The sequence below is a fragment of the Heterodontus francisci genome, chromosome 29 (genome assembly GCF_036365525.1).
Source record: "Heterodontus francisci isolate sHetFra1 chromosome 29, sHetFra1.hap1, whole genome shotgun sequence".
In the NCBI taxonomy this organism is placed as follows: Eukaryota; Metazoa; Chordata; class Chondrichthyes; order Heterodontiformes; family Heterodontidae; genus Heterodontus; species Heterodontus francisci.
In genome coordinates, this window is record NC_090399.1 from 42,641,498 (window position 1) to 42,667,788 (window position 26,291).

Sequence of the window (26,291 nt, forward strand, 5' to 3'; positions counted from 1 at the left end):
CTGACCGTCCAGCAGTGCAGCATTCCCTCAGCAATGACCCTCTGACAGTGCAGCACTCCCTCAGTACTGACCCTCTGACAGTGCAGCATTCCCTCAGTAATGACCCTCTGACAGTGCAGCACTCCCTCAGTGCTGACTCTCTGACAGTGCAGCATTCCCTCAGCAATGACCCTCTGACAGTGCAGCACTCCCTCAGTACTGACCCTCTGACAGTGCAGCATTCCCTCAGTAATGACCCTCTGACAGTGCAGCACTCCCTCAGTGCTGACTCTCTGACAGTGCAGCATTCCCTCAGTACTGACCCTCCGACAGTGCAGCACTCGCTCAGTACTGACCCTCTGACAGTGCAGCACTCCCTCAGGACTGACCCTCTGACAGTGCAGCATTCCCTCAGTACTGACCCTCTGACAGTGCAGCACTCCCTCAGTACTGACCCTCTGACAGTGCAGCACTCCCACAGTACTGACCCTCTGACAGTGCAGCACTCCCTCAGTACTGACCCTCAGACAGTGCAGCCCTCCCTCAGGCAGTGCCGCACTCCCTCAGTACTGACCCTCTGACAGTGCAGCACGCGCTCAGTGCTGACCTTCTGACATTGCAGCCCTCCCTCAGGCAGTACCGCACTCCCTCAGTACTGACCATATGGCAATGCAGCACTCCCTCAGTACTGACCCTCTGACAGTGTAGCACTCCCCCCGTACTGACCCTCCGACAGTGCAGCACTCCCTCAGTACTGACCATATGGCAATGCAGCATTCCCTCAGTACTGACCCTCTGACAGTACAGCACACCCTCAGTACTGCGCCTCTGACTGTGCAGCACACCCTCAGTCCTGACGTTCCACCAGTCCAGCACTCCCTCAGTACTGACCCCCAACAGTGCAGCACTCTCTCAGTACTGACCCTCTGACAGTGCAGCATTCCCTCAGTACTGACCATCTGACAGTGCAGCACTCCCTCAGTACTGACATTCTGACAGTGCAGCACTCCCTCAGTACTGACCCTCCGACAGTGCAGCACTTCCTCAGTACTGACCCTCTAACAGTGCAGCATTCCCTCAGTACTGACCCTCCGACAGTGCAGCACTCCCGCAGTACTGACCATCTGACAGTGCAGCACTCCCTCAGTACTGACCCTCCGACAGTGCAGCATTCCCTCAGTACTGACCCTCTGACAGTGCAGCACTCCCTCAGTACTGACCCTCCGACAGTGCAGCACTCCCGCAGTACTGACCATCTGACACTACTGCTCTCCCTCAGTACTGACCCTCTGACAGTGCAACACTCCCTCAGTACTGCGCCTCTGACTGTGCAGCACTCCCTCAGTACTGCGCCTCTGACAGTGCAGCACTCCCTCAGGACTGACCCTCTGACAGTGCAGCATTCCCTCAGTACTGACCCTCTGACAGTGCAGCACTCCCTCAGTACTGACCCACTGACAGTGCAGCATTCCCTCAGTAATGACCCTCTGACAGTGCAGCACTCCCTCAGTACTGAACCTCTGACAGTGCAGCATTCCCTCAGTAATGACCCTCTGACAGTGCAGCACTCCCTCAGGACTGACTGTCTGACAGTGCAGCATTCCCTCAGTACTGACCCTCCGACAGTGCAGCACTCGCTCAGTACTGACCCTCTGACAGTGCAGCACTCCCTCAGTACTGACTGTCTGACAGTGCAGCATTCCCTCAGTACTGACCCTCCGACAGTACAGCACTGCCACAGTACTGACCCTCTGACAGTGCAGCACTCCCTCAGTACTGACCCTCTGACAGTGCAGCACTCCCTCAGGACTGACCCTCTGACAGTGCAGCATTCCCTCAGTACTGACCCTCTGACAGTGCAGCACTCCCTCAGTACTGACCCTCTGACAGTGCAGCACTGCCACAGTACTGACCCTCTGACAGTGCAGCACTCCCTCAGTACTGACCCTCCGACAGTGCAGCACTCCCTCAGGACTGACCCTCTGGCAGTGCAGCACTCACTCAGTACTGACCCTCTGAGAGTGCAGCACTCCCTCAGTGCTGACCCTCCGACAGTGCAGCACTCGCTCAGTACTGACCCTCTGACAGTGCAGCATTCCCTCAGTACTGACCTTCTGACAGTGCAGCATTCCCTCAGTACTGACCCTCCGACAGTGCAGCACTCGCTCAGTACTGACCCTCTGACAGTGCAGCATTCCCTCAGTACTGACCCTCTGACAGTACAGCACTCCCTCAGTACTGACCCTCCGACAGCACAGCACTCCCTCAGAACTGACCCTCCGACAGTGCAGTACTCCCTCAGTACTGACCCTCTGACAGTGCAGTCCTCCCTCAGGACTGACCCTCTGACAGTGCAGCAATCCCTCAGTACTGACATTCTGACAGTGCAGCAATCCCTCAGTACTGACATTCTGACAGTGCAGCACTCCCTCAGTACTGACCCTCTGACAGTGCAGCAATCCCTCAGTACTGACATTCTGACAGTGCAGCACTCCCTCAGTACTGACCCTCCGACAGTGCAGCACTCCCTCAGTACTGACCCTCTAACAGTGCAGCATTCCCTCAGTACTGACCCTCTGACAGTGCAGCATTCCCTCAGTACTGACCCTCTGACAGTGCAGCACTCCCTCAGTACTGACCCTCCGACAGTGCAGCTCTCCCTCAGTACTGACCATCTGACACTACTGCTCTCCCTCAGAACTGACCCTCTGACAGTGCAGCATTCCCTCAGTACTGACCCTCCGACAGTGCAGCACTCGCTCAGTACTGACCCTCTAACAGTGCAGCATTCCCTCAGTACTGACCCTCTGACAGTACAGCACTCCCTCAGTACTGACCGTCCGACAGTACAGCACTCCCTCAGTACTGACCCTCCGACAGTGCAGCACTCCCTCAGTACTGACCCTCTGACAGTGCAGCACTCCCTCAGGACTGACCCACTGACAGTGCAGCATTCCCTCAGTACTGACCCTCTGACAGTGCAGCACTCCCTCAGTACTGACCCTCTGACAGTGCAGCACTGCCACAGTACTGACCCTCTGACAGTGCAGCACTCCCTCAGTACTGACCCTCCGACAGTGCAGCACTCCCTCAGGACTGACCCTCTGGCAGTGCAGCACTCACTCAGTACTGACCCTCTGACAGTGCAGCACTCCCTCAGTGCTGACCCTCCGACAGTGCAGCACTCGCTCAGTACTGACCCTCTGACAGTGCAGCATTCCCTCAGTACTGACCTTCTGACAGTGCAGCATTCCCTCAGTACTGACCCTCCGACAGTGCAGCACTCGCTCAGTACTGACCCTCTGACAGTGCAGCACTCCCTCAGTACTGACCATCTGACACGACTGCTCTCCCTCAGTACTGACCCTCTGACAGTGCAGCACTCCATCAGTACTGACCCTCTGACAGTGCAGCAATCCCTCAGTACTGACATTCTGACAGTGCAGCACTCCCTCAGTACTGACCCTCCGACAGAGCAGCACTTCCTCAGTACTGACCCTCTAACAGTGCAGCATTCCCTCAGTACTGACCCTCTGACAGTGCAGCATTCCCTCATACTGACCCTCTGACAGTGCAGCACTCCCTCAGTACTGACCCTCCGACAGTGCAGCACTCCCTCAGTACTGACCATCTGACACTACTGCTCTCCCTCACTACTGACCCTCTGACAGTGCAACACTCCCTCAGTACTGCGCCTCTGACTGTGCAGCACTCCCTCAGTACTGCGCCTCTGACAGTGCAGCACTCCCTCAGTACTGACCCTCCGACAGTGCAGCATTCCCTCAGTACTGACCCTCTGACAGTGCAGCATTCCCTCAGTACTGACCCTCTGACAGTGCAGCACTCCCTCAGTACTGACCCTCCGACAGTGCAGCACTCCCTCAGGACTGACCATCTGACACTACTGCTCTCCCTCAGTACTGACCCTCTGACAGTGCAGCACTCCCTCAGTACTGAACCGCCGACAGTGCAGCACTCCCTCAGTACTGACCATCTGACACGACTGCTCTCCCTCAGTACTGACCCTCTGACAGTGCAGCACTCCATCAGTACTGACCCTCTGACAGTGCAGCAATCCCTCAGTACTGACATTCTGACAGTGCAGCACTCCCTCAGTACTGACCCTCCGACAGAGCAGCACTTCCTCAGTACTGACCCTCTGACAGTGCAGCACTCCCTCAGTACTGACCCTCCGACAGTGCAGCACTCCCTCAGGACTGACCATCTGACACTACTGCTCTCCCTCAGTACTGACCCTCTGACAGTGCAGCACTCCCTAAGGACTGACCCTCTGACAGTGCAGCATTCCCTCAGTACTGACCCTCTGACAGTGCAGCACTCCCTCAGTACTGACCCTCTGACAGTGCAGCACTGCCACAGTACTGACCCTCTGACAGTGCAGCACTCCCTCAGTACTGACCCTCCGACAGTGCAGCACTCCCTCAGGACTGACCCTCTGGCAGTGCAGCACTCACTCAGTACTGACCCTCTGAGAGTGCAGCACTCCCTCAGTGCTGACCCTCCGACAGTGCAGCACTCGCTCAGTACTGACCCTCTGACAGTGCAGCATTCCCTCAGTACTGACCTTCTGACAGTGCAGCATTCCCTCAGTACTGACCCTCCGACAGTGCAGCACTCGCTCAGTACTGACCCTCTGACAGTGCAGCATTCCCTCAGTACTGACCCTCTGACAGTACAGCACTCCCTCAGTACTGACCCTCCGACAGCACAGCACTCCCTCAGAACTGACCCTCCGACAGTGCAGTACTCCCTCAGTACTGACCCTCTGACAGTGCAGTCCTCCCTCAGGACTGACCCTCTGACAGTGCAGCAATCCCTCAGTACTGACATTCTGACAGTGCAGCAATCCCTCAGTACTGACATTCTGACAGTGCAGCACTCCCTCAGTACTGACCCTCTGACAGTGCAGCAATCCCTCAGTACTGACATTCTGACAGTGCAGCACTCCCTCAGTACTGACCCTCCGACAGTGCAGCACTCCCTCAGTACTGACCCTCTAACAGTGCAGCATTCCCTCAGTACTGACCCTCTGACAGTGCAGCATTCCCTCAGTACTGACCCTCTGACAGTGCAGCACTCCCTCAGTACTGACCCTCCGACAGTGCAGCTCTCCCTCAGTACTGACCATCTGACACTACTGCTCTCCCTCAGAACTGACCCTCTGACAGTGCAGCATTCCCTCAGTACTGACCCTCCGACAGTGCAGCACTCGCTCAGTACTGACCCTCTAACAGTGCAGCATTCCCTCAGTACTGACCCTCTGACAGTACAGCACTCCCTCAGTACTGACCGTCCGACAGTACAGCACTCCCTCAGTACTGACCCTCCGACAGTGCAGCACTCCCTCAGTACTGACCCTCTGACAGTGCAGCACTCCCTCAGGACTGACCCACTGACAGTGCAGCATTCCCTCAGTACTGACCCTCTGACAGTGCAGCACTCCCTCAGTACTGACCCTCTGACAGTGCAGCACTGCCACAGTACTGACCCTCTGACAGTGCAGCACTCCCTCAGTACTGACCCTCCGACAGTGCAGCACTCCCTCAGGACTGACCCTCTGGCAGTGCAGCACTCACTCAGTACTGACCCTCTGACAGTGCAGCACTCCCTCAGTGCTGACCCTCCGACAGTGCAGCACTCGCTCAGTACTGACCCTCTGACAGTGCAGCATTCCCTCAGTACTGACCTTCTGACAGTGCAGCATTCCCTCAGTACTGACCCTCCGACAGTGCAGCACTCGCTCAGTACTGACCCTCTGACAGTGCAGCACTCCCTCAGTACTGACCATCTGACACGACTGCTCTCCCTCAGTACTGACCCTCTGACAGTGCAGCACTCCATCAGTACTGACCCTCTGACAGTGCAGCAATCCCTCAGTACTGACATTCTGACAGTGCAGCACTCCCTCAGTACTGACCCTCCGACAGAGCAGCACTTCCTCAGTACTGACCCTCTAACAGTGCAGCATTCCCTCAGTACTGACCCTCTGACAGTGCAGCATTCCCTCATACTGACCCTCTGACAGTGCAGCACTCCCTCAGTACTGACCCTCCGACAGTGCAGCACTCCCTCAGTACTGACCATCTGACACTACTGCTCTCCCTCACTACTGACCCTCTGACAGTGCAACACTCCCTCAGTACTGCGCCTCTGACTGTGCAGCACTCCCTCAGTACTGCGCCTCTGACAGTGCAGCACTCCCTCAGTACTGACCCTCCGACAGTGCAGCATTCCCTCAGTACTGACCCTCTGACAGTGCAGCATTCCCTCAGTACTGACCCTCTGACAGTGCAGCACTCCCTCAGTACTGACCCTCCGACAGTGCAGCACTCCCTCAGGACTGACCATCTGACACTACTGCTCTCCCTCAGTACTGACCCTCTGACAGTGCAGCACTCCCTCAGTACTGAACCGCCGACAGTGCAGCACTCCCTCAGTACTGACCATCTGACACGACTGCTCTCCCTCAGTACTGACCCTCTGACAGTGCAGCACTCCATCAGTACTGACCCTCTGACAGTGCAGCAATCCCTCAGTACTGACATTCTGACAGTGCAGCACTCCCTCAGTACTGACCCTCCGACAGAGCAGCACTTCCTCAGTACTGACCCTCTAACAGTGCAGCATTCCCTCAGTACTGACCCTCTGACAGTGCAGCATTCCCTCATACTGACCCTCTGACAGTGCAGCACTCCCTCAGTACTGACCCTCCGACAGTGCAGCACTCCCTCAGTACTGACCATCTGACACTACTGCTCTCCCTCACTACTGACCCTCTGACAGTGCAACACTCCCTCAGTACTGCGCCTCTGACTGTGCAGCACTCCCTCAGTACTGCGCCTCTGACAGTGCAGCACTCCCTCAGTACTGACCCTCCGACAGTGCAGCACTTCCTCAGTACTGACCCTCTAACAGTGCAGCATTCCCTCAGTACTGACCCTCTGACAGTGCAGCATTCCCTCAGTACTGACCCTCTGACAGTGCAGCACTCCCTCAGTACTGACCCTCCGACAGTGCAGCACTCCCTCAGTACTGACCATCTGACACTACTGCTCTCCCTCACTACTGACCCTCTGACAGTGCAACACTCCCTCAGTACTGCGCCTCTGACTGTGCAGCACTCCCTCAGTACTGCGCCTCTGACAGTGCAGCACTCCCTCAGGACTGACCCTCTGACAGTGCAGCATTCCCTCAGTACTGACCTCTGACAGTGCAGCTCTCCCTCAGTACTGACCCACTGACAGTGCAGCATTCCCTCAGTAATGACCCTCTGACAGTGCAGCACTCCCTCAGTACTGACCCTCAGACAGTGCAGCATTCCCTCAGTAATGACCCTCTGACAGTGCAGCACTCCCTCAGTACTGACTGTCTGACAGTGCAGCATTCCCTCAGTACTGACCCTCCGACAGTGCAGCACTCGCTCAGTACTGACCCTCTGACAGTGCAGCATTCCCTCAGTACTGACTCTCTGACAGTACAGCACTCCCTCAGTACTGACCCTCTGACCGTACAGCACTCCCTCAGTACTGACCCTCCGACAGTGCAGCACTCCCTCAGTACTGACCCTCTGAGAGTGCAGCACTCCCTCAGTACTGACCCTCTGACAGTGCAGCACTCCCTCAGGACTGACCCTCTGACAGTGCAGCACTCCCTCAGGACTGACCCTCTGGCAGTGCAGCACTCACTCAGTACTGACCCTCTGACAGTGCAGCACTCCCTCAGTGCTGACTTTCTGACAGTGCAGCCCTCCCTCAGTACTGACCCTCTGACAGTGCAGCACTCCCTCAGTACTGACCCTCTGACAGTGCAGCACTCCATCAGTACTGACCCTCTGACAGTGCAGCAATCCCTCAGAACTGACATTCTGACAGTGCAGCGCTCCCTCAGTACTGACCCTCCGACAGTGCAGCACTCCCTCTGTACTGACCCTCTAACAGTGCAGCATTCCCTCAGTACTGACCCTCTGACTGTGCAGCATTCCCTCAGTACTGACCCTCTGACAGTGCAGCACTCCCTCAGTACTGACCCTCCGACAGTGCAGCACTCCCTCAGTACTGACCATCTGACACTACTGCTCTCCCTCAGTACTGACCCTCTGACAGTGCAGCACTCCCTCAGTACTGACCCTCCGACAGTGCAGCACTCCCTCAGTACTGACCATCTGACACTACTGCTCTCCCTCAGTACTGACCCTCTGACAGTGCAGCACTCCCTCAGTACTGCGCCTCTGACTGTGCAGCACTCCCTCAGTACTGCGCCTCTGACAGTGCAGCACTCCCTCAGGACTGACCCTCTGACAGTGCAGCATTCCCTCAGTACTGACCCTCTGACAGTGCAGCACTCGCTCAGTACTGACCCTCTGACAGTGCAGCATTCCCTCAGTACTGACTCTCTGACAGTACAGCACTCCCTCAGTACTGACCCTCCGACAGTGCAGCACTCCCTCAGTACTGACCCTCTGACAGTGAAGCACTCCCTCAGTACTGACCCTCTGACAGTGCAGCACTCCCTCAGGACTGAACCTCTGACAGTGCAGCACTCCCTCAGGACTGACCCTCTGGCAGTGCAGCACTCACTCAGTACTGACCCTCTGACAGTGCAGCACTCCCTCAGTGCTGACTTTCTGACAGTGCAGCCCTCCCTCAGTACTGACCCTTTGACAGTGCAGCACTCCCTCAGTACTGACCCTCTGACAGTGCAGCACTCCATCAGTACTGACCCTCTGACAGTGCAGCAATCCCTCAGTACTGACATTCTGACAGTGCAGCACTCCCTCAGTACTGACCCTCCGACAGTGCAGCACTCCCTCAGTACTGACCCTCTAACAGTGCAGCATTCCCTCAGTACTGACCCTCTGACTGTGCAGCATTCCCTCAGTACTGACCCTCTGACAGTGCAGCACTCCCTCAGTCCTGACTCTCCATCAGTGCAGCACTCCCTCATCACTGCCCATCCGACTAGTAACGATCCCTCAGTGCTGTTCCACAGACTGGGCTGCACTCCCTCAGTACTCACCGTCCAACAGTGCAGCACACACTCAGTACTGACCTTTTGACAGTACAGCACTCCCTCATTACTAACCCTCTGACATGGCAGCACTCCCTCAGTACTGACCGTCCAGCAGTGCAGCATTCCCTCAGCAATGACCCTCTGACAGTGCAGCACTCCCTCAGTACTGACCCTCTGACAGTGCAGCATTCCCTCAGTAATGACCCTCTGACAGTGCAGCACTCCCTCAGTGCTGACTCTCTGACAGTGCAGCATTCCCTCAGCAATGACCCTCTGACAGTGCAGCACTCCCTCAGTACTGACCCTCTGACAGTGCAGCATTCCCTCAGTAATGACCCTCTGACAGTGCAGCACTCCCTCAGTGCTGACTCTCTGACAGTGCAGCATTCCCTCAGTACTGACCCTCCGACAGTGCAGCACTCGCTCAGTACTGACCCTCTGACAGTGCAGCACTCCCTCAGGACTGACCCTCTGACAGTGCAGCATTCCCTCAGTACTGACCCTCTGACAGTGCAGCACTCCCTCAGTACTGACCCTCTGACAGTGCAGCACTCCCACAGTACTGACCCTCTGACAGTGCAGCACTCCCTCAGTACTGACCCTCAGACAGTGCAGCCCTCCCTCAGGCAGTGCCGCACTCCCTCAGTACTGACCCTCTGACAGTGCAGCACGCGCTCAGTGCTGACCTTCTGACATTGCAGCCCTCCCTCAGGCAGTACCGCACTCCCTCAGTACTGACCATATGGCAATGCAGCACTCCCTCAGTACTGACCCTCTGACAGTGTAGCACTCCCCCCGTACTGACCCTCCGACAGTGCAGCACTCCCTCAGTACTGACCATATGGCAATGCAGCATTCCCTCAGTACTGACCCTCTGACAGTACAGCACACCCTCAGTACTGCGCCTCTGACTGTGCAGCACACCCTCAGTCCTGACGTTCCACCAGTCCAGCACTCCCTCAGTACTGACCCCCAACAGTGCAGCACTCTCTCAGTACTGACCCTCTGACAGTGCAGCATTCCCTCAGTACTGACCATCTGACAGTGCAGCACTCCCTCAGTACTGACATTCTGACAGTGCAGCACTCCCTCAGTACTGACCCTCCGACAGTGCAGCACTTCCTCAGTACTGACCCTCTAACAGTGCAGCATTCCCTCAGTACTGACCCTCCGACAGTGCAGCACTCCCGCAGTACTGACCATCTGACAGTGCAGCACTCCCTCAGTACTGACCCTCCGACAGTGCAGCATTCCCTCAGTACTGACCCTCTGACAGTGCAGCACTCCCTCAGTACTGACCCTCCGACAGTGCAGCACTCCCGCAGTACTGACCATCTGACACTACTGCTCTCCCTCAGTACTGACCCTCTGACAGTGCAACACTCCCTCAGTACTGCGCCTCTGACTGTGCAGCACTCCCTCAGTACTGCGCCTCTGACAGTGCAGCACTCCCTCAGGACTGACCCTCTGACAGTGCAGCATTCCCTCAGTACTGACCCTCTGACAGTGCAGCACTCCCTCAGTACTGACCCACTGACAGTGCAGCATTCCCTCAGTAATGACCCTCTGACAGTGCAGCACTCCCTCAGTACTGAACCTCTGACAGTGCAGCATTCCCTCAGTAATGACCCTCGGACAGTGCAGCACTCCCTCAGGACTGACTGTCTGACAGTGCAGCATTCCCTCAGTACTGACCCTCCGACAGTGCAGCACTCGCTCAGTACTGACCCTCTGACAGTGCAGCACTCCCTCAGTACTGACTGTCTGACAGTGCAGCATTCCCTCAGTACTGACCCTCCGACAGTACAGCACTGCCACAGTACTGACCCTCTGACAGTGCAGCACTCCCTCAGTACTGACCCTCTGACAGTGCAGCACTCCCTCAGGACTGACCCTCTGACAGTGCAGCATTCCCTCAGTACTGACCCTCTGACAGTGCAGCACTCCCTCAGGACTGACCCTCTGACAGTGCAGCACTGCCGCAGTACTGACCCTCTGACAGTGCAGCACTCCCTCAGTACTGACCCTCCGACAGTGCAGCACTCCCTCAGGACTGACCCTCTGGCAGTGCAGCACTCACTCAGTACTGACCCTCTGACAGTGCAGCACTCCCTCAGTGCTGACCCTCCGACAGTGCAGCACTCGCTCAGTACTGACCCTCTGACAGTGCAGCATTCCCTCAGTACTGACCTTCTGACAGTGCAGCATTCCCTCAGTACTGACCCTCCGACAGTGCAGCACTCGCTCAGTACTGACCCTCTGACAGTGCAGCATTCCCTCAGTACTGACCCTCTGACAGTACAGCACTCCCTCAGTACTGACCCTCCGACAGCACAGCACTCCCTCAGAACTGACCCTCCGACAGTGCAGTACTCCCTCAGTACTGACCCTCTGACAGTGCAGTCCTCCCTCAGGACTGACCCTCTGACAGTGCAGCATTCCCTCAGTACTGACCCTCTGACAGTGCAGCATTCCCTCAGTACTGACCCTCTGACAGTGCAGCACTCCCTCAGTACTGCGCCTCTGACTGTGCAGCACACCCTCAGTCCTGGCGTTCCACCAGTTCAGCACTCCCTCAGTACTGACCCTCAACAGTGCAGCACTCTCTCAGTACTGACCCTCTGACAGTGCAGCATTCCCTCAGTACTGACCATCTGACAGTGCAGCACTCCCTCAGTACTGACCCTCTGACAGTGAAGCACTCCCTCAGTACTGACCCTCTGACAGTGCAGCACTCCCTCAGGACTGAACCTCTGACAGTGCAGCACTCCCTCAGGACTGACCCTCTGGCAGTGCAGCACTCACTCAGTACTGACCCTCTGACAGTGCAGCACTCCCTCAGTGCTGACTTTCTGACAGTGCAGCCCTCCCTCAGTACTGACCCTTTGACAGTGCAGCACTCCCTCAGTACTGACCCTCTGACAGTGCAGCACTCCATCAGTACTGACCCTCTGACAGTGCAGCAATCCCTCAGTACTGACATTCTGACAGTGCAGCACTCCCTCAGTACTGACCCTCCGACAGTGCAGCACTCCCTCAGTACTGACCCTCTAACAGTGCAGCATTCCCTCAGTACTGACCCTCTGACTGTGCAGCATTCCCTCAGTACTGACCCTCTGACAGTGCAGCACTCCCTCAGTCCTGACTCTCCATCAGTGCAGCACTCCCTCATCACTGCCCATCCGACTAGTAACGATCCCTCAGTGCTGTTCCACAGACTGGGCTGCACTCCCTCAGTACTCACCGTCCAACAGTGCAGCACACACTCAGTACTGACCTTTTGACAGTACAGCACTCCCTCATTACTAACCCTCTGACATGGCAGCACTCCCTCAGTACTGACCGTCCAGCAGTGCAGCATTCCCTCAGCAATGACCCTCTGACAGTGCAGCACTCCCTCAGTACTGACCCTCTGACAGTGCAGCATTCCCTCAGTAATGACCCTCTGACAGTGCAGCACTCCCTCAGTGCTGACTCTCTGACAGTGCAGCATTCCCTCAGCAATGACCCTCTGACAGTGCAGCACTCCCTCAGTACTGACCCTCTGACAGTGCAGCATTCCCTCAGTAATGACCCTCTGACAGTGCAGCACTCCCTCAGTGCTGACTCTCTGACAGTGCAGCATTCCCTCAGTACTGACCCTCCGACAGTGCAGCACTCGCTCAGTACTGACCCTCTGACAGTGCAGCACTCCCTCAGGACTGACCCTCTGACAGTGCAGCATTCCCTCAGTACTGACCCTCTGACAGTGCAGCACTCCCTCAGTACTGACCCTCTGACAGTGCAGCACTCCCACAGTACTGACCCTCTGACAGTGCAGCACTCCCTCAGTACTGACCCTCAGACAGTGCAGCCCTCCCTCAGGCAGTGCCGCACTCCCTCAGTACTGACCCTCTGACAGTGCAGCACGCGCTCAGTGCTGACCTTCTGACATTGCAGCCCTCCCTCAGGCAGTACCGCACTCCCTCAGTACTGACCATATGGCAATGCAGCACTCCCTCAGTACTGACCCTCTGACAGTGTAGCACTCCCCCCGTACTGACCCTCCGACAGTGCAGCACTCCCTCAGTACTGACCATATGGCAATGCAGCATTCCCTCAGTACTGACCCTCTGACAGTACAGCACACCCTCAGTACTGCGCCTCTGACTGTGCAGCACACCCTCAGTCCTGACGTTCCACCAGTCCAGCACTCCCTCAGTACTGACCCCCAACAGTGCAGCACTCTCTCAGTACTGACCCTCTGACAGTGCAGCATTCCCTCAGTACTGACCATCTGACAGTGCAGCACTCCCTCAGTACTGACATTCTGACAGTGCAGCACTCCCTCAGTACTGACCCTCCGACAGTGCAGCACTTCCTCAGTACTGACCCTCTAACAGTGCAGCATTCCCTCAGTACTGACCCTCCGACAGTGCAGCACTCCCGCAGTACTGACCATCTGACAGTGCAGCACTCCCTCAGTACTGACCCTCCGACAGTGCAGCATTCCCTCAGTACTGACCCTCTGACAGTGCAGCACTCCCTCAGTACTGACCCTCCGACAGTGCAGCACTCCCGCAGTACTGACCATCTGACACTACTGCTCTCCCTCAGTACTGACCCTCTGACAGTGCAACACTCCCTCAGTACTGCGCCTCTGACTGTGCAGCACTCCCTCAGTACTGCGCCTCTGACAGTGCAGCACTCCCTCAGGACTGACCCTCTGACAGTGCAGCATTCCCTCAGTACTGACCCTCTGACAGTGCAGCACTCCCTCAGTACTGACCCACTGACAGTGCAGCATTCCCTCAGTAATGACCCTCTGACAGTGCAGCACTCCCTCAGTACTGAACCTCTGACAGTGCAGCATTCCCTCAGTAATGACCCTCTGACAGTGCAGCACTCCCTCAGGACTGACTGTCTGACAGTGCAGCATTCCCTCAGTACTGACCCTCCGACAGTGCAGCACTCGCTCAGTACTGACCCTCTGACAGTGCAGCACTCCCTCAGTACTGACTGTCTGACAGTGCAGCATTCCCTCAGTACTGACCCTCCGACAGTACAGCACTGCCACAGTACTGACCCTCTGACAGTGCAGCACTCCCTCAGTACTGACCCTCTGACAGTGCAGCACTCCCTCAGGACTGACCCTCTGACAGTGCAGCATTCCCTCAGTACTGACCCTCTGACAGTGCAGCACTCCCTCAGTACTGACCCTCTGACAGTGCAGCACTGCCACAGTACTGACCCTCTGACAGTGCAGCACTCCCTCAGTACTGACCCTCCGACAGTGCAGCACTCCCTCAGGACTGACCCTCTGGCAGTGCAGCACTCACTCAGTACTGACCCTCTGACAGTGCAGCACTCCCTCAGTGCTGACCCTCCGACAGTGCAGCACTCGCTCAGTACTGACCCTCTGACAGTGCAGCATTCCCTCAGTACTGACCTTCTGACAGTGCAGCATTCCCTCAGTACTGACCCTCCGACAGTGCAGCACTCGCTCAGTACTGACCCTCTGACAGTGCAGCATTCCCTCAGTACTGACCCTCTGACAGTACAGCACTCCCTCAGTACTGACCCTCCGACAGCACAGCACTCCCTCAGAACTGACCCTCCGACAGTGCAGTACTCCCTCAGTACTGACCCTCTGACAGTGCAGTCCTCCCTCAGGACTGACCCTCTGACAGTGCAGCATTCCCTCAGTACTGACCCTCTGACAGTGCAGCATTCCCTCAGTACTGACCCTCTGACAGTGCAGCACTCCCTCAGTACTGCGCCTCTGACTGTGCAGCACACCCTCAGTCCTGGCGTTCCACCAGTTCAGCACTCCCTCAGTACTGACCCTCAACAGTGCAGCACTCTCTCAGTACTGACCCTCTGACAGTGCAGCATTCCCTCAGTACTGACCATCTGACAGTGCAGCACTCCCTCAGTACTGACCCTCTGACAGTGCAGCAATCCCTCAGTACTGACATTCTGACAGTGCAGCACTCCCTCAGTACTGACCCTCCGACAGTGCAGCACTCCCTCAGTACTGACCCTCTAACAGTGCAGCATTCCCTCAGTACTGACCCTCTGACAGTGCAGCATTCCCTCAGTACTGACCCTCTGACAGTGCAGCACTCCCTCAGTACTGACCCTCCGACAGTGCAGCTCTCCCTCAGTACTGACCATCTGACACTACTGCTCTCCCTCAGAACTGACCCTCTGACAGTGCAGCATTCCCTCAGTACTGACCCTCCGACAGTGCAGCACTCGCTCAGTACTGACCCTCTAACAGTGCAGCATTCCCTCAGTACTGACCCTCTGACAGTACAGCACTCCCTCAGTACTGACCGTCCGACAGTACAGCACTCCCTCAGTACTGACCCTCCGACAGTGCAGCACTCCCTCAGTACTGACCCTCTGACAGTGCAGCACTCCCTCAGGACTGACCCACTGACAGTGCAGCATTCCCTCAGTACTGACCCTCTGACAGTGCAGCACTCCCTCAGTACTGACCCTCTGACAGTGCAGCACTGCCACAGTACTGACCCTCTGACAGTGCAGCACTCCCTCAGTACTGACCCTCCGACAGTGCAGCACTCCCTCAGGACTGACCCTCTGGCAGTGCAGCACTCACTCAGTACTGACCCTCTGACAGTGCAGCACTCCCTCAGTACTGACCCTCTGACAATGCAGCAACCCCTCAGTACTGACATTCTGACAGTGCAGCACTCCCTCAGTACTGACCCTCCGACAGTGCAGCACTCCCTCAGTACTGACCCTCTAACAGTGCAGCATTCCCTCAGTACTGACCCTCTGACAGTGCAGCATTCCCTCAGTACTGACCCTCTGACAGTGCAGCACTCCCTCAGTACTGACCCTCCGACAGTGCAGCACTCCCTCAGGACTGACCATCTGACACTACTGCTCTCCCTCAGTACTGACCCTCTGACAGTGCAGCACTCCCTCAGTACTGAACCGCCGACAGTGCAGCACTCCCTCAGTACTGACCATCTGACACGACTGCTCTCCCTCAGTACTGACCCTCTGACAGTGCAGCACTCCATCAGTACTGACCCTCTGACAGTGCAGCAATCCCTCAGTACTGACATTCTGACAGTGCTGCACTCCCTCAGTACTGACCCTCCGACAGTGCAGCACTTCCTCAGTACTGACCCTCTAACAGTGCAGCATTCCCTCAGTACTGACCCTCTGACAGTGCAGCATTCCCTCATACTGACCCTCTGACAGTGCAGCACTCCCTCAGTACTGACCCTCCGACAGTGCAGCACTCCCTCAGTACTGACCATCTGACACTACTGCTCTCCCTCACTACTGACCCTCTGACAGTGCAACACTCCCTCAGTACTGCGCCTCTGACTGTGCAGCACTCCCTCAGTACTGCGCCTCTGACAGTGCAGCACTCCCTCAGTACTGACCCTCCGACGGTGCAGCACTTCCTCAGTACTGACCCTCTAACAGTGCAGCATTCCCTCAGTACTGACCCTCTGACAGTGCAGCATTCCCTCAGTACTGACCCTCTGACAGTGCAGCACTCCCTCAGTACTGACCCTCCGACAGTGCAGCACTCCCTCAGTACTGACCATCTGACACTACTGCTCTCCCTCACTACTGACCCTCTGACAGTGCAACACTCCCTCAGTACTGCGCCTCTGACTGTGCAGCACTCCCTCAGTACTGCGCCTCTGACAGTGCAGCACTCCCTCAGGACTGCCCCTCTGACAGTGCAGCATTCCCTCAGTACTGACCTCTGACAGTGCAGCTCTCCCTCAGTACTGACCCACTGACAGTGCAGCATTCCCTCAGTAATGACCCTCTGACAGTGCAGCACTCCCTCAGTACTGACCCTCAGACAGTGCAGCATTCCCTCAGTAATGACCCTCTGACAGTGCAGCACTCCCTCAGTACTGACTGTCTGACAGTGCAGCATTCCCTCAGTACTGACCCTCTGACAGTGCAGCATTCCCTCAGTACTGACTCTCTGACAGTACAGCACTCCCTCAGTACTGACCCTCTGACCGTACAGCACTCCCTCAGTACTGACCCTCCGACAGTGCAGCACTCCCTCAGTACTGACCCTCTGAGAGTGCAGCACTCCCTCAGTACTGACCCTCTGACAGTGCAGCACTCCCTCAGGACTGACCCTCTGACAGTGCAGCACTCCCTCAGGACTGACCCTCTGGCAGTGCAGCACTCACTCAGTACTGACCCTCTGACAGTGCAGCACTCCCTCAGTGCTGACTTTCTGACAGTGCAGCCCTCCCTCAGTACTGACCCTCTGACAGTGCAGCACTCCCTCAGTACTGACCCTCTGACAGTGCAGCACTCCATCAGTACTGACCCTCTGACAGTGCAGCAATCCCTCAGTACTGACATTCTGACAGTGCAGCGCTCCCTCAGTACTGACCCTCCGACAGTGCAGCACTCCCTCTGTACTGACCCTCTAACAGTGCAGCATTCCCTCAGTACTGACCCTCTGACTGTGCAGCATTCCCTCAGTACTGACCCTCTGACAGTGCAGCACTCCCTCAGTACTGACCCTCCGATAGTGCAGCACTCCCTCAGTACTGACCATCTGACACTACTGCTCTCCCTCAGTACTGACCCTCTGACAGTGCAGCACTCCCTCAGTACTGACCCTCCGACGGTGCAGCACTCCCTCAGTACTGACCATCTGACACTACTGCTCTCCCTCAGTACTGACCCTCTGACAGTGCAGCACTCCCTCAGTACTGCGCCTCTGACTGTGCAGCACTCCCTCAGTACTGCGCCTCTGACAGTGCAGCACTCCCTCCGGACTGACCCTCTGACAGTGCAGCATTCCCTCAGTACTGACCCTCTGACAGTGCAGCACTCGCTCAGTACTGACCCTCTGACAGTGCAGCATTCCCTCAGTACTGACTCTCTGACAGTACAGCACTCCCTCAGTACTGACCCTCCGACAGTGCAGCACTCCCTCAGTACTGACCCTCTGACAGTGAAGCACTCCCTCAGTACTGACCCTCTGACAGTGCAGCACTCCCTCAGGACTGAACCTCTGACAGTGCAGCACTCCCTCAGGACTGACCCTCTGGCAGTGCAGCACTCACTCAGTACTGACCCTCTGACAGTGCAGCACTCCCTCAGTGCTGACTTTCTGACAGTGCAGCCCTCCCTCAGTACTGACCCTCTGACAGTGCAGCACTCCCTCAGTACTGACCCTCTGACAGTGCAGCACTCCATCAGTACTGACCCTCTGACAGTGCAGCAATCCCTCAGTACTGACATTCTGACAGTGCAGCACTCCCTCAGTACTGACCCTCCGACAGTGCAGCACTCCCTCAGTACTGACCCTCTAACAGTGCAGCATTCTCTCAGTACTGACCCTCTGACAGTGCAGCATTCCCTCAGTACTGACCCTCTGACAGTGCAGCACTCCCTCAGTCCTGACTCTCCATCAGTGCAGCACTCCCTCATCACTGCCCATCCGACTTGTAACGATCCCTCAGTGCTGTTCCACAGACTGGGCTGCACTCCCTCAGTACTCACCGTCCAACAGTGCAGCACACACTCAGTACTGACCTTTTGACAGTACAGCACTCCCTCATTACTAACCCTCTGACATGGCAGCACTCCCTCAGTACTGACCGTCCAACAGTGCAGCATTCCCTCAGCAATGACCCTCTGACAGTGCAGCACTCCCTCAGTACTGACCCTCTGACAGTGCAGCATTCCCTCAGTAATGACCCTCTGACAGTGCAGCACTCCCTCAGTGCTGACTCTCTGACAGTGCAGCATTCCCTCAGTACTGACCCTCCGACAGTGCAGCACTCGCTCAGTACTGACCCTCTGACAGTGCAGCATTCCCTCAGTACTGAACCTCTGACCGTACAGCACTCCCTCCGTACTGACCATATGGCAATGCAGCACTCCCTCAGTACTGACCCTCTGACAGTGCAGCATTCCCTCAGTAATGACCCTCTGACAGTGCAGCACTCCCTCAGTGCTGACTCTTTGACATTGCATCATTCCCTCAGTACTGACCCTCCGACAGTGCAGCACTCGCTCAGTACTGACCCTCTGACAGTGCAGCATTCCCTCAGTACTGAACCTCTGACCGTACAGCACTCACTCAGTGCTGATCCTCCGACAGTGCAGCACTCCCTCAGTACTGACCCTCTGACAGTGCAGCACTCCCTCAGTAATGACCCTCTGACAGTGCAGCACTCCCTCAGTGCTGACTCTCTGACAGTGCAGGATTCCCTCAGTACTGACCCTCCGACAGTGCAGCACTCGCTCAGTACTGACCCTCTGACAGTGCAGCATTCCCTCAGTACTGAACCTCTGACCGTACAGCACTCCCTCCGTACTGACCCTCCGACAGTGCAGCACTCCCTCAGTACTGACCATATGGCAATGCAGCACTCCCTCAGTACTGACCCTCTGACAGTGCAGCATTCCCTCAGTACTGACCCTCTGACAGTGCAGCACACCCTCAGTACTGCGACTCTGACAGTGCAGCACTCCCTCAGTGCTGACTCTCTGACAGTGCAGGATTCCCTCAGTACTGACCCTCCGACAGTGCAGCACTCGCTCAGTACTGACCCTCTGACAGTGCAGCATTCCCTCAGTACTGAACCTCTGACCGTACAGCACTCCCTCCGTACTGACCCTCCGACAGTGCAGCACTCCCTCAGTACTGACCATATGGCAATGCAGCACTCCCTCAGTACTGACCCTCCGACAGTGCAGCACTCCCTCAGTACTGACCCTCTAACAGTGCAGCATTCCCTCAGTACTGACCCTCTGACAGTGCAGCATTCCCTCAGTACTGACCCTCTGACAGTGCAGCAATCCCTCAGTACTGACCCTCTGACAGTGCAGCATTCCCTCAGTACTGACCCTCTGACTGTGCAGCACACCCTCAGTCCTGACGTTCCACCAGTTCAGCACTCCCTCAGTACTGACCCTCAACAGTGCAGCACTCTCTCAGTACTGACCCTCTGACAGTGCAGCATTCCCTCAGTACTGACCATCTGTCAGTGCAGCACTCCCTCAGTACTGACCCTCTGACAGTGCAGCAATCCCTCAGTACTGACATTCTGACAGTGCAGCACTCCCTCAGTACTGACCCTCCGACAGTGCAGCACTCCCTCAGTACTGACCCTCTAACAGTGCAGCATTCCCTCAGTACTGACCCTCTGACAGTGCAGCATTCCCTCAGTACTGACCCTCTGACAGTGCAGCAATCCCTCAGTACTGACCCTCCGACAGTGCAGCACTCCCTCAGTACTGACCATCTGACACTACTGCTCTCCCTCAGTAATGACCCTCTGACAGTGCAGCACTCCCTCAGTACTGACCCGCCGACAGTGCAGCACCCCCTCAGTACTGACCATCTGACACTACTGCTCTCCCTCAGTACTGACCCTCTGACAGTGCAGCACTCCATCAGTACTGACCCTCCGACAGTGCAGCACTTCCTCAGTACTGACCCTCTAACAGTGCAGCATTCCCTCAGTACTGACCCTCTGACAGTGCAGCATTCCCTCAGTACTGACCCTCTGACAGTGCAGCACTCCCTCAGTACTGACCCTCCGACAGTGCAGCACTCCCTCAGTACTGACCATCTGACACTACTGCTCTCCCTCAGTACTGACCCTCTGACAGTGCAGCACTCCCTCAGTACTGCGCCTCAGACTGTGCAGCACTCCCTCAGTACTGCGCCTTGATAGTGCAGCACTCCCTCAGGACTGACCCTCTGACAGTGCAGCATTCCCGCAGTACTGACCCTCTGACAGTGCAGCACTCCCTCAGTACTGACCCACTGACAGTGCAGCATTCCCTCAGTAATGACCCTCTGACAGTGCAGCACTCCCTCAGTACTGACCCTCTGACAGTGCAGCATTCCCTCAGTAATGACCCTCTGACAGTGTAGCACTCCCTCAGTACTGACTGTCTGACAGTGCAGCATTCCCTCAGTACTGACCCTCCGACAGTGCAGCACTCGCTCAGTACTGACCCTCTGACAGTGCAGCATTCCCTCAGTACTGACTCTCTGACAGTACAGCACTCCCTCAGTACTGACCCTCTGACCGTACAGCACTCCCTCAGTACTGACCCTCCGACAGTGCAGCACTCCCTCAGTACTGACCCTCTGACAGTGAAGCACTCCCTCAGTACTGACCCTCTGACAGTGCAGCACTCCCTCAGGACTGAACCTCTGACAGTGCAGCACTCCCTCAGGACTGACCCTCTGGCAGTGCAGCACTCACTCAGTACTGACCCTCTGACAGTGCAGCACTCCCTCAGTGCTGACTTTCTGACAGTGCAGCCCTCCATCAGTACTGACCCTCTGACAGTGCAGCACTCCCTCAGTACTGACCCTCTGACAGTGCAGCACTCCATCAGTACTGACCCTCTGACAGTGCAGAAATCCCTCAGTACTGACATTCTGACAGTGCAGCACTCCCTCAGTACTGACCCTCCGACAGTGCAGCACTCCCTCAGTACTGACCCTCTAACAGTGCAGCATTCCCTCAGTACTGACCCTCTGACAGTGCAGCATTCCCTCAGTACTGACCCTCTGACAGTGCAGCACTCCCTCAGTCCTGACTCTCCATCAGTGCAGCACTCCCTCATCACTGCCCATCCGACTAGTAACGATCCCTCAGTGCTGTTCCGCAGACTGGGCTGCACTCCCTCAGTACTCACCGTCCAACAGTGCAGCACACACTCAGTACTGACCTTTTGACAGTACAGCACTCCCTCAGCAATGACCCTCTGACAGTGCAGCACTCCCTCAGTACTGACCCTCTGACAGTGCAGCATTCCCTCAGTAATGACCCTCTGACAGTGCAGCACTCCCTCAGTGCTGACTCTCTGACAGTGCAGCATTCCCTCAGTACTGACCCTCTGACAGTGCAGCACTCGCTCAGTACTGACCCTCTGACAGTGCAGCATTCCCTCAGTACTGAACCTCTGACCGTACAGCACTCACTCAGTACTGATCCTCCGACAGTGCAGCACTCCCTCAGTACTGACCCTCTGACAGTGCAGCACTCCCTCAGTAATGACCCTCCGACAGTGCAGCAATTCCTCAGTACTGACATTCTGACAGTGCAGCACTCCCTCAGTACTGACCCTCCGACACTGCAGCACTCCCTCAGTACTGACCCTCTAACAGTGCAGCATTCCCTCAGTACTGACCCTCTGACAGTGCAGCATTCCCTCAGTACTGACCCTCTGACAGTGCAGCACTTCCTTAGTACTGACCCTCCGACAGTGCAGCACTCCCTCAGTACTGACCATCTGACACTACTGCTCTCCCTCAGTACTGACCCTCTGACAGTGCATCATTCCCTCAGTACTGACCCTCCGACAGTGCAACACTCCCTCAGTACTGACCATCTGACACTACTGGTCTCCCTCAGTACTGACCCTCTGACAGTGCAGCACTCCCTCAGTACTGACCCTCTGACAGTGCAGCAATCCCTCAGTACTGACATTCTGACAGTGCAGCACTCCCTCAGTACTGACGCTCCGACAGTGCAGCATTCCCTCAGTACTGACCCTCTGACAGTGCAGCACTCCCTCAGTACTGACCCTCTGACAGTGCAGCACTCCCTCAGTACTGACCCTCCGACACTGCAGCACTCCCTCAGTACTGACCCTCTAACAGTGCAGCACTCCCTCAGTACTGACACTCCGACAGTGCAGCATTCCCTCAGTACTGACCCTCTGACAGTGCAGCACTCCCTCAGTACTGACCCTCCGACACTGCAGCACTCCCTCAGTACTGACCCTCTAACAGTGCAGCACTCCCTCAGTACTGACACTCCGACAGTGCAGCACTCCCTCAGTACTGACCCTCTAACAGTGCAGCACTCACTCAGTACTGACCATCTGACACTACTGCTCTCCCTCAGTACTGACCCTCTGACAGTGCAGCACTCCCTCAGTACTGCGCCTCTGACTGTGCAGCACTCTCTCAGTACTGCGCCTCTGACAGTGCAGCACTCCCTCAGGACTGACCCTCTGACAGTGCAGCATTCCCTCAGTACTGACCCTCTGAGAGTGCAGCACTCCCTCAGTACTGACGCTCCGACAGTGCAGCACTCCCTCAGTACTGACCCTCTAACAGTGCAGCATTCCCTCAGTACTGACCCTCTGACAGTGCAGCATTCCCTCAGTACTGACCCTCTGACAGTGCAGCACTCCCTCAGTACTGCGCCTCTGACAGTGCAGCACTCCCTCAGGACTGCGCCTCTGACAGTGCAGCATTCCCTCAGTACTGACGCTCTGACAGTGCAGCACTCCCTCAGTACTGACCCTCTGACAGTGCAGCATTCCCTCAGTAATGACCCTCTGACAGTGCAGCACTCCCTCAGTACTGACCCTCTGACAGTGCAGCATTCCCTCAGTCATGACCCTCTGACAGTGCAGCACTCCCTCAGTACTGACTCTCTGACAGTGCAGCATTCCCTCAGTACTGACCCTCCGACAGTGCAGCACTCGCTCAGTACTGACCCTCTGACAGTGCAGCATTCCCTCAGTCATGACCCTCTGACAGTGCAGCACTCCCTCAGTACTGACTCTCTGACAGTGCAGCATTCCCTCAGTACTGACCCTCCGACAGTGCAGCACTCGCTCAGTACTGACCCTCTGACAGTGCAGCACTCCCTCAGAACTGACCCTCTGACCGTACAGCACTCCCTCAGTACTGACCCTCTGACTGTGCAGCACTCCCTCATCACTGCCCATCCGACTAGTAACGATCCCTCAGTGCTGTTCCACAGACTGGGCTGCACTCCCTCAGTACTGACCGTCCAACAGTGCAGCGCACACTCAGTACTGACCCTCTGACAGTGCAGCATTCCCTCAGTAATGACCCTCTGACAGTGCAGCACTCCCTCAGTGCTGACTCTCTGACAGTGCAGCATTCCCTAAGTACTGACCCTCTGACAGTACAGCACTCCCTCAGTACTGACCCTCTGACCGTTCAGCACTCCCTCAGTACTGACCCTCCGACAGTGCAGCACTCCCTCAGTACTGACCCTCTGACAGTGCAGCACTCCCTCAGTACTGCGCCTCTGACTGTGCAGCACTCTCTCAGTACTGCGCCTCTGACAGTGCAGCACTCCCTCAGGACTGACCCTCTGACAGTGCAGCATTCCCTCAGTACTGACCCTCTGAGAGTGCAGCACTCCCTCAGTACTGACGCTCCGACAGTGCAGCACTCCCTCAGTACTGACCCTCTAACAGTGCAGCATTCCCTCAGTACTGACCCTCTGACAGTGCAGCATTCCCTCAGTACTGACCCTCTGACAGTGCAGCACTCCCTCAGTACTGCGCCTCTGACAGTGCAGCACTCCCTCAGGACTGACCCTCTGACAGTGCAGCATTCCCTCAGTACTGACGCTCTGACAGTGCAGCACTCCCTCAGTACTGACCCTCTGACAGTGCAGCATTCCCTCAGTAATGACCCTCTGACAGTGCAGCACTCCCTCAGTACTGACTCTCTGACAGTGCAGCATTCCCTCAGTACTGACCCTCCGACAGTGCAGCACTCGCTCAGTACTGACCCTCTGACACTGCAGCATTCCCTCAGTACTGACCCTCTGACAGTACAGCACTCCCTCAGAACTGACCTTCTGACCGTACAGCACTCCCTCAGTACTGACCCTCTGACTGTGCAGCACTCCCTCATCACTGCCCATCCGACTAGTAACGATCCCTCAGTGCTGTTCCACAGACTGGGCTGCACTCCCTCAGTACTGACCGTCCAACAGTGCAGCACACACTCAGTACTGACCCTCTGACAGTGCAGCATTCCCTCAGTAATGACCCTCTGACAGTGCAGCACTCCCTCAGTGCTGACACTCTGACAGTGCAGCATTCCCTAAGTACTGACCCTCTGACAGTACAGCACTCCCTCAGTACTGACCCTCTGACCGTTCAGCACTCCCTCAGTACTGACCCTCTGACAGTGCAGCACTCCCTCAGTACTGACCCTCTGACAGTGCAGCACTCCCTCAAGACTGACCCGCTGACCGTGCAGCACTCCCTCAGTACTGACCCTCAGACAGTGCAGCCCTCCCTCAGGCAGTGCCGCACACCCTCAGTACTGACCCTCTGACAGTGCAGCACTCCCTCAGTACTGACCCTCCGACAGTGCAGCACTCCCTCAGTACTGACCATCTGACACTACTGCTCTCCCTCAGTACTAACCCTCTGACAGTGCAGCACTCCCTCAGTTCTGCGCCTCTGACTGTGCAGCACTCCCTCAGTACTGCGCCTCTGACAGTGCAGCACTCCCTCAGGACTGACCCTCTGACAGTGCAGCATTCCCTCAGTACTGACCCTCTGACAGTGCAGCACTCCCTCAGTACTGACCCTCTGACAGTGCAGCATTCCCTCAGTCATCACCCTCTGACAGTGCAGCACTCCCTCAGTACTGACTCTCTGACAGTGCAGCATTCCCTCAGTACTGACCCTCCGACAGTGCAGCACTCGCTCAGTACTGACCCTCTGACAGTGCAGCATTCCCTCAGTACTGACCCACTGACAGTGCAGCATTCCCTCAGTACTGACCCTCTGACAGTGCAGCACTCCCTCAGTACTGACCCTCAGACAGTGCAGCCCTCCCTCAGGCAGTGCCGCACAGCCTCAGTACTGACCCTCTGACAGTGCAGCACTCCCTCAGTACTGACCCTCCGACAGTGCAGCACTCCCTCAGTACTGACCATCTGACACTACTGCTCTCCCTCAGTTCTGACCCTCTGACAGTGCAGCACTCCCTCAGTCATCACCCTCTGACAGTGCAGCACTCCCTCAGTACTGACCCTCTGACCGTACAGCACTCCCTCAGTACTGACCCTCCGACAGTGCAGCACTCCCTCAGCACTGACCCTCTGACAGTGCAGCACTCCCTCAGGACTGACCCTCTGACAGTGCAGCCCTCCCTCAGTACTGACCCTCTGGCAGTGCAGCACTCCCTCAATACTGACCCTCTGACAGTGCAGCACTCCCTCAGTGCTGAATTTCTGACAGTGCAGCCCTCCCTCAGGCAGTGCCGCACTACCTCAGTACTGACCCTCTGACAGTGCCGCCCTCCCTCAGTACTGTCCCTCTGACAGTGCAGCACTCCTTCAGTACTGACCCTCTGACAGTGCAGCACTCCCTCAGTACTGACCCTCTGACAGTGCAGCACTCCCTCAATACTGACCCTCTGACAGTGCAGCACTCCCTCATTACTGACTCTCCATCAGTGCAGCACTCCCTCAGTACTGACCCTCTGACTGTGCAGCGCTCCC

General features: G+C 56.5%; 1 protein-coding gene across 1 annotated transcript in view; it reads left to right on the forward strand.

The window, feature by feature from the left end:
• The window catches only part of LOC137345805 (neoverrucotoxin subunit beta-like), a 108,585-nt gene that overhangs the window by 63,972 nt on the left and 18,322 nt on the right, over positions 1-26,291 (forward strand). The window lies entirely within an intron of this gene.